Source organism: Halichoeres trimaculatus, unplaced genomic scaffold, assembly GCF_033239565.1.
Source record: "Halichoeres trimaculatus isolate MK-OKI-2021-1 unplaced genomic scaffold, fHalTri1.1 fHalTri1_scaffold_21, whole genome shotgun sequence".
In the NCBI taxonomy this organism is placed as follows: Eukaryota; Metazoa; Chordata; class Actinopteri; order Labriformes; family Labridae; genus Halichoeres; species Halichoeres trimaculatus.
In genome coordinates this window covers 15,619,962-15,632,243 of record NW_027437199.1, presented here as the reverse complement: position 1 = coordinate 15,632,243, position 12,282 = coordinate 15,619,962, and the positions used below count along the sequence as shown (strand labels likewise).

At 40.9% G+C, this 12,282-nt stretch overlaps 1 long non-coding RNA gene across 1 annotated transcript in view; it reads right to left on the bottom strand.

Annotated features, from left to right (window-relative positions):
• Nucleotides 1–6,474: 6,474 nt before the first annotated feature.
• LOC141810485 (uncharacterized) overlaps nt 6,475–12,282 on the bottom strand; it is a 54,720-nt gene continuing 48,912 nt past the window's right edge. Inside the window, exon 4 of the long non-coding RNA XR_012600111.1 lies at nt 6,475–6,546. This is a non-coding gene — a long non-coding RNA (uncharacterized LOC141810485). The remainder of the gene's footprint in view (nt 6,547–12,282) is intronic.

Here is a 12,282-nt window from a genome sequence, read left to right as displayed (position 1 = left end):
TTGAACTCAAACAAAAGAGTGTACATCCTCCATCACAGTTTTATCTGTTTATGCCATCAGCTGCTCAGCACCCACATGCCTGTAAACACAGCAACCCACACACTCTGTCACACAAACTCAATACGTTAAAAAGCAAGGGCTAATGTGGGGGTCAATGCCCTGAGTCTTTGACTCAGATAAGTCCATGATGTACAAACCAACTTAGAAACAAAGTCATGACGCTGTTAAATTAAAAACAGTCTTCATCAAAAATATAATGCAACAATTCCAATGTTTTGATGAAGAAATCTAATTGGTTACATGGTGGTTGAGTTGTTTGATGTAAAGAAAATTATTTCGAACAGAGCCTTCACCTCCACAATGCTTCTCAGCCTGCATGTTGGAGCCATCCATTTATCTATCACTGCTGAAGGCTTGTCACTCCATGGGTTGTCCAGACTTTTTCATCGCAAATAGCTAGTAGGGCTGAACAATTAATCGAATTGAGACCAACATTGAAATGTAATAGAATGCAATTTTCGAATCACAAAGGCTGCAATTTAAAAAACAAACAAAAATCATTTTAAAGTGCATTTACTTTAGTTTGTGTTTTGTTACTGATAAGAGATCAGTAAGAGTTTTATACAATTAATATTTAAATTTATGTTCACACAGTGTTTCTTTTTCATTTTATAAAAAAGTGCATTCCACATGTTGATTTATTTCAGTGGTTGAGCCAGAAATTTGGTCTTACTAACATTTCTGCACTTTAGTGTGATACTCATAGATGAGAGGATTCATATTTATATTTTATTTTATTTTTCATAACAGGCCTGTCGTTCTGCAGTGCTTTGTTCCTTTCTCTGATTTTATCTAAGGTAACTAGTGATTATTTTATTACAAGTCTATAAGGCCTGAAGTTATATCAATCAGTCAATATTCTACTGTGATTGTAATAATTAAATAAAGGTATATGTTATTGGACACATGACATGTAGGCCTGGCATTCCCAATATTGGTCAAAAAAATTCGCAATTAGATTATTTTTCAAAATTGTCCAGCCCAATAGCCAGCCTGGTTTGGCTTTCTGCATCAGCTGTATGCTTGCTCAGCAAGCTGTATCTTATCCTTGACGTGCTTGACAACTCCAAGCCCGGCTCCACTCATGACAGTTTGTTGTTGTAGTTTAGTTGAATACAAATTGGCTTCACCACCAAGCAGCAACCTGCGATCTAAGAATATGAGACAATGCAAAAGCTCTAAAATCTGCTGTTTCTCGAGTGTCCGCTTGAGGCTGGCTCCGGAAGTACCGGAACTCACAAACACACCAAGCCAAAAGAAGCAGAAATAAACCTATTTACAGCCTGGTTCCGAAAACGTACCCTGTCTGAATCACTGGTTTTACTATCGGCATACACTATACGGGGGGTGAATTTTTTTCTAACTCGGCAGTTCAGAGGATATTAAGATTGCGAGCTCACCCAATCAGAGGCAGAGCTCAGGTCATGTGACTGACAGGCGCCGCAAATGGCAGCAATATCCAATTTGCGTCATTTTCTGTTTCAGAAACAGTTGGGTGACATCATGGGAGACTACATCCATGTTTTCTATAGTCTATGGTCACCACACAGGGTTTTGTTTTGAAAATCAACCAGATGTTTTAATCCTGGTTCAGTGCTTGACATCCAGCAAAAGTTATGGTCTTGTGTACAGGAGCGCTCTGGCTTGGCAGATCTAACACGCAGGCAGGTCACAACTGAGACCAGTGATGACTCCAGGTGAAATGAGAGGGCGGAGACAGACTCGACATGGATCAGGCAGAACTAAGCTGTCAGTTACTTTTCAATCAGAGGGTTGACAGATCGATACCCTTAAGTATTGCCAGAGTAGAAAAAGACTCATAAATACAGATGCTATTCCTACTCCTGTTATAGCTATACACAAGTTTGAACATGGTAAAAGTGCTTTGAGTTGTATTTAAGTTACAAAAAAGCAAGTTCACTGAACATTTTAGACATAGTTGTTTCTTGATGAAGATTTCTGCAAGTTCCAAAAAAAGTTTTACTACTTAAAGGAAAAAGTACACCACGTTGTGTACACCTCTGTAAAATTTAACTGGTGCCTGAATACAAAAAAATGTCAAACATCATGAAAACATGTGAACATTGTACAATCACATTAATGAATATGTTTTGACAAAGCAAAATATTTAAAACTGGTGTGATTATGATCTGCACGATGAAGACTACTGAGGTCAATCAAAGCAGAGCTGGATATTACTGTGTCACCAAACTACATAAGAGCCCTGGCGATAAATTTACTCTGAAATTTAAAGGTTGATAACATTCTTTTTACTGCAAGGAGGGCAACATCTCAATTTGGCCATGACCTGTTGTGCTGCAGAGCAAAATAGCAGCGCACCAGGAATGGCAAGCCCCTGCTGTGAAGCTGCGGAGGAAAATGCCTTTCATCGCTTCTTGGCATGGCTTTAGAGGACCAGTCAGATCCCATGGAAAAACCATACACAAAGTTTCAAAAAAGATGTGTCAAGGGATAGGAAATGGTTTCGAGAACATCCTCAACTCATTCAGAGAGTCAAAGAGGTTTTAACGTATTTCATTCACAAGTTGAGTCCTGGGCGACGGCTGTTCAAAGAATGCACGGTTAAAGAAGAAGTTTTATCATTTAGGTGAAGTGTTCACAGTAAGTTTGCCTCATGGAAACAGTCTGTCCCCAACATCTGCAACTGGCCCAGATGTTGAACAGGGAGGCAACACAGTGACTGAGAACTGGGGCCGGTGACCCTGTTCGCCGATCTTTATGGGCACCCCAGTTTCTCTCTGCTAACATAAAAAACTGGACTTGATGGAAACGGCATCAAAACCAAAGGCTGTGCTCTGAGGCTGCCTGCTTGGCCTTGTTTCCTGGACAGGGCAGAGGAGCTAAACCCATATGTCAGACAATATAATGCCCTGTGAAGCATAGCGCCCCAGTGGTATCTGACAGATAGGCACAAAAAGAACACATGCGCGCACAGACAGCCACACGATCTGATCTGAGGACAGGGCTTTCTGGATGGCCCCCCTGGCAGATGAAGAGACAGCAGTGACTGAGAGTCTGTTTCTGTCAAAGTGTCTCTGTTTGGGTGATTGTGTGTACATGTGCTAATGAGTGTGTGCTGTGTACAGTTATTCATTTGTATCTAAAAGTTTGTGCATGCATGTGTTTCTAACAGGCCTGCCCTTGTGCCTTCTCGTAAACACACACACACACAACCAAACATAGACTGTCGTGGTCAACCTCTCCTCATTGTCTCCTGGTCTTTCAGTCCTGAGTCTCTGAGCTGGCAGTAGCCATATGTCCACCTCCCTAACTCACACCTCAGTCTTTCTACATATGGCACATCAACACACCCCTTCAGCTCGCTCCTATCTCTCGGTGCCTCTAATGTGTTGTACATAGAAATAATCATGGAGGGACAATTTGACCATTCAGGCCCAAAACATAAAGAGTGTTTTCAGAATCCCATATGTCTCTTTTGTCTCAGCTGCCCTTTGCTGTCCCTATCTCCCACAGCTTTAATTTCCCAAACAAACAATCCCACTCTCCCTACCCTCCATATGCTGTTCTCCAACCATTTACCTTTTTCACCCCTCCTGCTCCCAGAGTCCCAGCTCATACACAAGTTCAACCCCCTGAGTGGGAAAACAAGGGGCTATAGAAGAGTCCTCTTAGCAGCTAAGCAATACAGCAGTAGATACAGGATTCTTACAAAGATGCAACACGCACAACTGTGCTCTCTAGGTTATCAAGGCAAAGATACAGTATTTTACAATGGACTTGGCATTTTCCTTACCAAATAGCTCTTGTTGGAAACACCTGAAATGTATCTTTATAAAGTAAAGTCAAATCCTGTTTGGAGTTTCGATCCTTTCTGCAAAATGTGACTCAATATGTGGTCTGTGCTCCTTGATTTCATTCATTTTTATTATTTTATCATTCACTCCTGAACTTCTGATGCAATTCTTAGTTCTCATTAAGGGGTTCAATTTGTTTTTGTTTGAAGAATTCTGTGTTTTTGCCTGCCACTGGGTCCTGCTGTTTTGTGTGTTGTGTTCAAGCAGCAGTGGGTTTGTGTCTCGTAAATCGTGATGCCGAATTTGACCATGGTCTCTTCAGAGTTGGAATAAAGACAGAAAAGGAACGCAGAAAAGAAAGCTTGTTTCAAGATTTACATCGCTGACATGGCGACAGATCTGCACACTTTTTTTGAAGAATACAGATCCCTGAATGTTACGAGAAATTAACACCACACTGAGCGGCAGAAGGAAGAAAGTTTCTGCAAGTCTGGCGCTAGTAATGTGGGTTATATACAAGGGGCAACATCCAGTTAAGAAAAATGAAGCCTATGTGGAAGTGCTAAAGCTTCTGTTCATCAAGTATCCGCTTGAGGCTGGTTGCAAAGAGACCAGAGGTCATTTACACACCCAGCCATAAAAAATGACTTTTACTGCATCAAAAAGCAAATTTACAGCCTGGTTAAAAAAAACGGCTTAGGTCTAAAACACCAATTTCACTATTGGCACACACTGCACGATGAGTGAATACTTTCTCACTCTTTTAGAAGTTTTAAGGATCATCAGAGACACAGCTCAGGTCACGTGACAGACAGACGTAGCTTTTCAAAAGGAAGCTAACAGCCAGCGTCACATCTAATGTGGCTGCAACTGCAGATTAGCTTAATTTCACAGTACCATGAACAGATGGGTGACATCACAGTGACTACGTACATGTTTTATACAGTCCATGGTAGGGATTGGTACCGAATTAGGTACTTTTATTGGTACCGACCAAATTCTGTCAAAAGTACCGGGTACCGATTCACATAAAATCAAAAGGTACCATGTTAAGGTTCCGAAATGCATCCTTGGGATTGTGAGAGAATGGAAGAGCAGGCGATTTACCATGGTGGACGTGAACATAGCACTGCAAGGTTATATATTGAAGAATAAATGTTTCATTAAAAAAAAAAAGAAAAAAAAGTTTTTTTATTAAACAAATTGATATTTATTCCCACATAAACACAAAAAAGTACCAACAATTGGTACTGTTGAGTGCCAGTACCGATTGCCAGGTATCGGGCATTGGTACCTTATCGTTTCAAATGTGAAAGGTACCCATCCCTAGTCCATTGGGTACATATTCATATAGTAGCTCTGTACAAGATTGTTTTTTGCATTCATGTGCAGTGCAGAATGGCTAGAGATGCATCAATCTGGATCAGCGCTTCTCTGTTCTCTGGTGCTTTAAACCACCAGTTTCAGTGTGCTCTGCCCTACTTCAATATGATTTTCCTGTGTCTGAGGTTAAGAAAACGCTAACTGTTAATCATCCTACTTCCCATCAGCTGGCATTAGCATGAGCAACAGCACTGGCTAAGCTAGTTATCCTAAACTATTAGCTCCATCGTATTAAGTGCTAATGTTCTTCTACAGGTGGTTGTTTGCTTCGTTGTTTGGTGTTCAGTTTAATTCTGAGGGGCTGAATATGAGACTGACTTCACTGTTTGCTTCCAGACTCGATCCAATGAGAACTGTCAGCTGTTACCTAAACACACACACGTTTGATTTATTCACCCAGTCTGTCCTGTTTGTGGAATAGCTATGGTGGAGGGGCGTCATTTTTTCATCAGGAGAAGACATTAAGCTCACAGGTAAACTCTGCGCTATTTATTGTGCTCTAATACAATAAATATGCTGTAAATACTAATATTACAACCTATTCCAAAGGTGATGATACCGCTCAAGTCAGTCAGACATAAGAATCAGTTCTTTGAAAAAGGAGTAAAAAGACAGGCATCAGGGAAAAAAACGATAAGCTGCTGTCATTTTTTAAATATGCATCTTTTTTGTGATATTGTGAAAAGTAAGTATTTCCAAATAACTGTCAAATTGTATTCTGGCTCAAAAAATTCATTCCTGTGTAAATAACCTGTAACAAGGCCTGTTTTGTGAGGCCTGCATCTTCGTACTTAGGGTAATCAGTGTGCCACAGGAGATACATTTGAAGAGCCGGCACAATCCTTCACACTCCAAAACACATACACAAACAGCCCTCTACCCCTATACACCCCATGTCAGATATACAGATATGATGCTTACTAGCTGCCAACTGGCCCCTGAGAGGCCAGCTGAGAATGCTGATTGGCTGGATGCTGACTGTGTAGTCATGGAAACTGACTCAAGCCCTATGTGTGACCTCATGAAGGCCACATAAAAGCTGGGTTACAGAGCGAGGGAGGTAACAGAGCATTGTTTTAGAAAGAGAAAAGAGAGCAAAGCATGACAGAGCCTGTTCATCAAACCATTTCAATGTGTTTGTGTTTGCCATTGTCTACAAGCAGGGTCCCTTGAGCGCTTATATACTTAAATAAAGCAAGTATATCCGCGGTGTGTGCATGTGCATGTTTTTGTGTGTGAGTGGTATGAAAATAGCAGCTGACCTACAAAGGTCCCGAGAGAGGTGGCTCCGCTGCAGACTGGGTACCCATCAGACAGACGACCGACCCTGGAAAAGAGAAGCAGACAGAGGTTTAGCAGTTCTTTTTTTGTATTTACATATACACTTGATTAATCCCAAGGGGAAATTTAATTTATCATTCCAGGCTCATAAACAGGTTCATGAAAACATCCTCAGATGTTGAACAGATATGACACCACGACAGACATATCAGAGTGATGAGAACAGAACAGAGAACATAAAGCATGGATCAGACAAAAATGTCAGACAGACTGAAGGACAGGGGAGAGCAAAGCAGAGAGGCATAAATCAATGACTATACGAAGAGACAAAAGGTGGAAGCAAAGAGTAAAGAGGGAGATCAATGTAAAAAGCCACAGACAATAACTGAATACTCAGATTTGAAGACAAAGTGATTCCCTGTAACGTCTTTTATGCAAGGTACGCACAGCTTCAAGAATCTTGCCTTTTTCAAAAAGCTTCTCAAGACACTTGTCCTTGTCTTCCAGGTTGGAAATTACACAGGTTAATGTTGTTTTTCCTTGTTGTTTTGCTTGCTGTCTCTGTTATTGCACAAAGAAGTCAAACAAAGGAAAATAAAACACTGAGGAAACAAGATGCTGCCTTTGTTTTTTAAAGCACACCAACGAGGAACACTTATTGTGCTTGTTTAACCATTTTGATTCATTTCTTGTTTGCTGCACTTTGTCTCTAGCTGTGGTTTGAAAATTGTCAAGATGTTGTGCCTCTCAATACATTCTTGTTTGTTTTTTAATATTTTGAAATCATAAGTTATACTTTTAGATGGGCTATAACTGTCTCCATGCTTTACATTTATTGTTTTTGAGGAATGCCTGCAATGAGCAATGCGAGAAGCAGACTGGGAAGCGACGTAGGCCTGATGTTTGCAGCTCATGAGCATGTAAACAAGGCTGCACCCAAAGCCAAGTGGAAAATAGAAAAAGAAGAGAAGCTTGTGGCATTATTTATGTATATTCTTCTCCCCGTTTATTGCTGCTGCATGACAGAACACACGACAGGACGGCCGGCTGACAACTTTGATAACTCTCCATGTTTGTTTGACTTTGAAAGTCAAGTTTGATCATGCAAGCTTTTGTCTGTGGATCTAAAAGTTGTCTAGCATGTGTTTTTGAGGTCTTATGGGATCATGCAAGGTTTTTGATGTTGTGTATGGTTACCCTAAACCTCTTTTAAGTGACCTCTTTTATCTTCTGAATAAAAAAGCTTTTCTACACAACAAGCTGCGGGTCTGTCTCTGTTTTCAACAAGAATATGTGACAATGGGCCTGACAGGCTTTCACTTTCTACACTGCCCCACAGCGCTAAGAGTAGTGCTGCACGATTTGGGGAAAAGGTGCGATTTGCTATTAGGTGGACAATATTGCGATTGAGATTGTGCTTGCGATTTAATAAAAAAAATTGTGTCATGATGAGTCTACTTGCTTGGTTATCATGGAGAAAAATCTGAATTGCATGTGCTGACATTGCGATTGCGATAGCGATAATCGTGCAGCCCTAGCTAAGAGGTATCTCAGTTACAGCAGGAAACTCCACTTTGTAAACCCTACAGTGCTGCTATGGTTTATCTTCCATGGAAGAATATAAGAATTTTTCAAGCTGAATGGCAGCACTTTCTGGTGCTCTTCTTAGCTGCTTACTCATCAAACACACTGTCTAAACTGCTCCTGTTTTGAACCCTGCATCCCTTTCAGGCAGGTGGTCCCCATAGGTCACCCTCCTGGTCTGCCTCTACTTCAGTTCCTTTCTTTACTTTGCCATGATTACCATTTTTGGGGCACACCTGACAGAGACAGACATATGCATACAGACGTCTATTTCCTTCCATGTCTGATTTTCATGCTAAACCACGTGGAGGCTCAGAAACCTGACAAGAGGAGCTACATGTGTACTGCAACCACAAAAAAGTGGTTATTATCTGTAACAAGGGAAGAGTTGTCGAGACCTTTCTAACCAATCAAAAACCAGCTGATGTAGAGTCCAGTGCTGCCAGGTTTAACCAAGTCAAGTTTTCTCAAGTAGGTCTGGTTGTTGTAATAAAATGGTGCAGACAAGCAGTGGTTGGGGCAGAAAAAATACTCATACTGAAAGACACTGTGAAGACTTGGTAAGTGATTTTGAAATAGTCTCCTACTTGCCTGTTTATAGTCCAGGATTTAAAATGAGGTTTTAATCAAAAGTGGTTATTTCTAAATGTTTGTACTCAATATCTGTGGTTGGGTTAGATTTTGGAAAACATGAATCCATTTACTTTAGACAGATTTAAAGTTCCTTTTCATGACAGAACGCCAGCTAGTAAAGTTTAGCAGCAAGAAGTGAGTTGACTACGTAAGGGGCAAGCTCTGTCATTTGTTCATGTACAAAAAGGAAGCAGTCGGAAGAGCAGATGAATGCAAAACCAGAGACTGATAGAGCATCAATGAAATAAAAAGTGAATTTTGTGGGTCTTTGGCTTTCCTCCCAGCCCACAAAATGTGATATTTAATGACAAAAACCTGTACTTAGTAGTGTTTGTGAGTGTAAAATTCTGACCTAAAACGGGCCGTTTGGATTTTGGGGATTGGCCGACGTCAGCAATTCCCTTTTTTTGACCAATCAGGAGCAAGTCTGACCTGATTGGTCTACCAGAGCAAATACCCCCAAACCCCCTCCCCACCTCCTCTCCAGGAGGAGAATGCCAAAGTTGAAGAGCCATCACTGCTCTGTTTTTGGCTGTAAACAGCCACATAGTTCCATGCACAAGCTTCCCATCTCGGAGGAAGACGAGTCTAAGTGGCTAGAGTTCATTTATAAAGGAAATGTGCCAGCTACACTCAGTAAAGCTGTGCATGTGTGTGCTAGTCACTTCATGGCCGACTGCTTTTCCAACTTTGGACAGTACAACAGAGGGCTAGCGAATAGACTAGACCTGAATCCAGGCGCATTACCAACCATCCGCCAACAAACCTCCGACCCTGGAAATGTGAGTATTTTAAATGCTGTGTGCTGTGGAGCAGATGGAAGAGCTTTTCCTCAGTGTCCCCCCTGTCTCTGTGTTAGCTTCAGGATGCTAACTTTAGCTGCGGTTAGCCTGTTATTTTAACCTGTAATGTTATGGTAAACGAGCTTTGCTGTTTTCTAAACATTGTGCACTTGGAGCTCGTGGCGCCGCTCTCAGTGATGTGGAAAAGCGGGGCGGTATCAGCGGTGGCTCATTTGCATATGAAGGCCACGCCCACTAAATCAGAGCGTTCTGAACAGAGGGGCTATGAGAGCCTGGAAACAATGCTGCTGTGCTTGATTTATTGTCTTTTTGGACCAAAACATGTTACTACCATTTCATGAAGACATCAATGATCCATATTAAACTGCAGAAAAGGAGCAGAATATGGGACCTTTAAACTACGGTTCAATTTGACATTACACGATTACTCATTGTCACTTTTAAACTATAGTGTCATGCTGCTATGAGGTCATTTATACAACAATGTTCCACTTGGAAACACCAAAAAGAACGTGAAAAAATCTGTATTTAAACTGGAAACACTGACGGATGGAAAATGCTGTAGTATGCATGCCAGGCCTGTAGTTGATGATAGACAGAAGTGTATTTTGGCAACCTCCCTCCAAAGTAGAGGTGGGCTGAACATCTGGTGTATATATTGAATGTGTCTTCACTTGTTGCAGAAGTGGTGCAACAGATGCACATTTTATTGACAGGTAGTCAAAAGATTCGCCAGCACAAGCCACTGTTACTGTTGCTGTTGTCTGGCAATTTAAGTTACCACAATAAAACTGTTCGATGTTCAAAATGTGTTGCCAGGGTTTTCACTAAGAATGTTGTTAGAAAACCTTTTACTCTGAAGGCTGTTTTTAAATGTTTCAGTTTCAGGTTGGCTACAACGCAGGCCAGCTAAAGGTCAAAACACAACAACACCTTCGTGTTTAATCCTAAACCATTGTTATGTAAATGCCCCCTAGATATAAATGCAATGCCTCGTCACTCTGCATCCTCTTCCTCATTCATTTGCTACAAAACAAACACCTGAGCAAGGGTCATATCTCTACAGCAGTGGGAGATGGTGCTCTCAGGACATTGTAACATTTTTTTCAGAAAAACAGAACCAAGACCACCGGGGCAATCAATGCCGAATGGATAGTTCTCACAGACCCGCATCAAACAGCACCAATCTGAATGTTGAATGGTCATCAGGTTTTGCTGGAAGCAAACCAAAAAAAATCAAATAATCTTAAGTTTAAAAACATGTTTCTAGGCAATGTTGTGTATTTCTTAAAAATTATACTGCCAGCCTGACCACCACCAGTTCTCCGTCATCCTATAATGCAGTAGAGGGTAAAGTTTGACTATTCTTTCAACATGTCTTAAGTATAAAACAGGTGGTGTACAGTAGAAAGATAATTATTAGTACACTTAACCTTCCAAAGGAGTAAAGGGGTGCACACGTAAGATGGAACAACCTGATAATTCACAAATGTATGTACACAAATGTGATCCTCTTGGGCACATCCAGTGCAGACCCTGAACATGGACACAGCTAATCAAGCTGAGGACAAAGAACATTGCCTGTGTGAAATACAAACTGTGGGTAAACATCCAGATCAGTGGATCTACTCTTGGCAGTCCTCAGCTGCCTCACTGCCACGTCCAGCCCAAAAAAAGCCACCCTCTCCCCCTTGTTCCATCCCAACACCTCCCTCTTAAAACATTAGCCATTAGGTAACACGCAAACACACACACACAAGTACACAAACATACACACACGGTTTCATTTATTACTCTTTAAAAAGGTCACCATTTTCTCTGGCTAAGCGCCCTGTGCTATTGATAATTTTATGCATAAACAAATGGCAAATTTGTGCCACATAAATATGTATTAGCAATTAATAATGGTGTTGTGTGTGAGGGGACGCCAGGTGCATGCCGAGTGGGGCCTGCTGGCTGCTGGTGAGCTGGTCTGGTGGCTTTATGCAGCTAGCTGGTCTCCCTCTTATCCACTGTGTCTGCACAATGGCATTCAACAGCAAAAAATAAACACATAGAGAGTAATAGGAGCACACATGCAAACAGGTTTAATGTAAATGTAAACAGATACACACAAAGGCATACACTTACAATGCTAACGCAGAGAACACACAGAGTAGCTAAAGCCTCGGTATAGTAAAAAAAAAAACAGAGGTTTATAGATTTGTCAGTATGTATTGATTAACTCAAGTATAACTCAGAGAAAGAGACACTGTCGGCTATTAAACAGCTGGTGATGGGAAGGATTCCTTGGCAACAAATCATTTTTACATGCCTCCTGAATGATCAGAGCATATGCAGCTAGCTTTAAGTGCAAGTGCACATACTGCATTAACATGAAATGCCAGTTTTTCTAGTTTCTAGTTTACTAAAAATCATGCAGTTTAAAGTCACATTGTTCTCTGTAATAAAGGTATAGAACAAAAACAACTGAAGTAAAAAAAATAAGTCATTGAATCAATTTATATTACAACAATATTGATATTGGCGGACATAACAGAGGGACACAGAGCTTTTATTTCAGCAATGGAAATTAAATACTCTTCACAAAGTTTTTCCTGACACTTTGCAGAAGTTCTCATGAGTGTTTGGCATTTGTAGGTTTCTTTGCTTTCACTCAGAAGTCCTGCAAGATTTTTAAGAGGCCATCGTAGTCCCCTGACTTTAAAATTACAGAAGATCTGAGGTGGGATATGAAGAAAGGGGATGCAGAACACAAACGT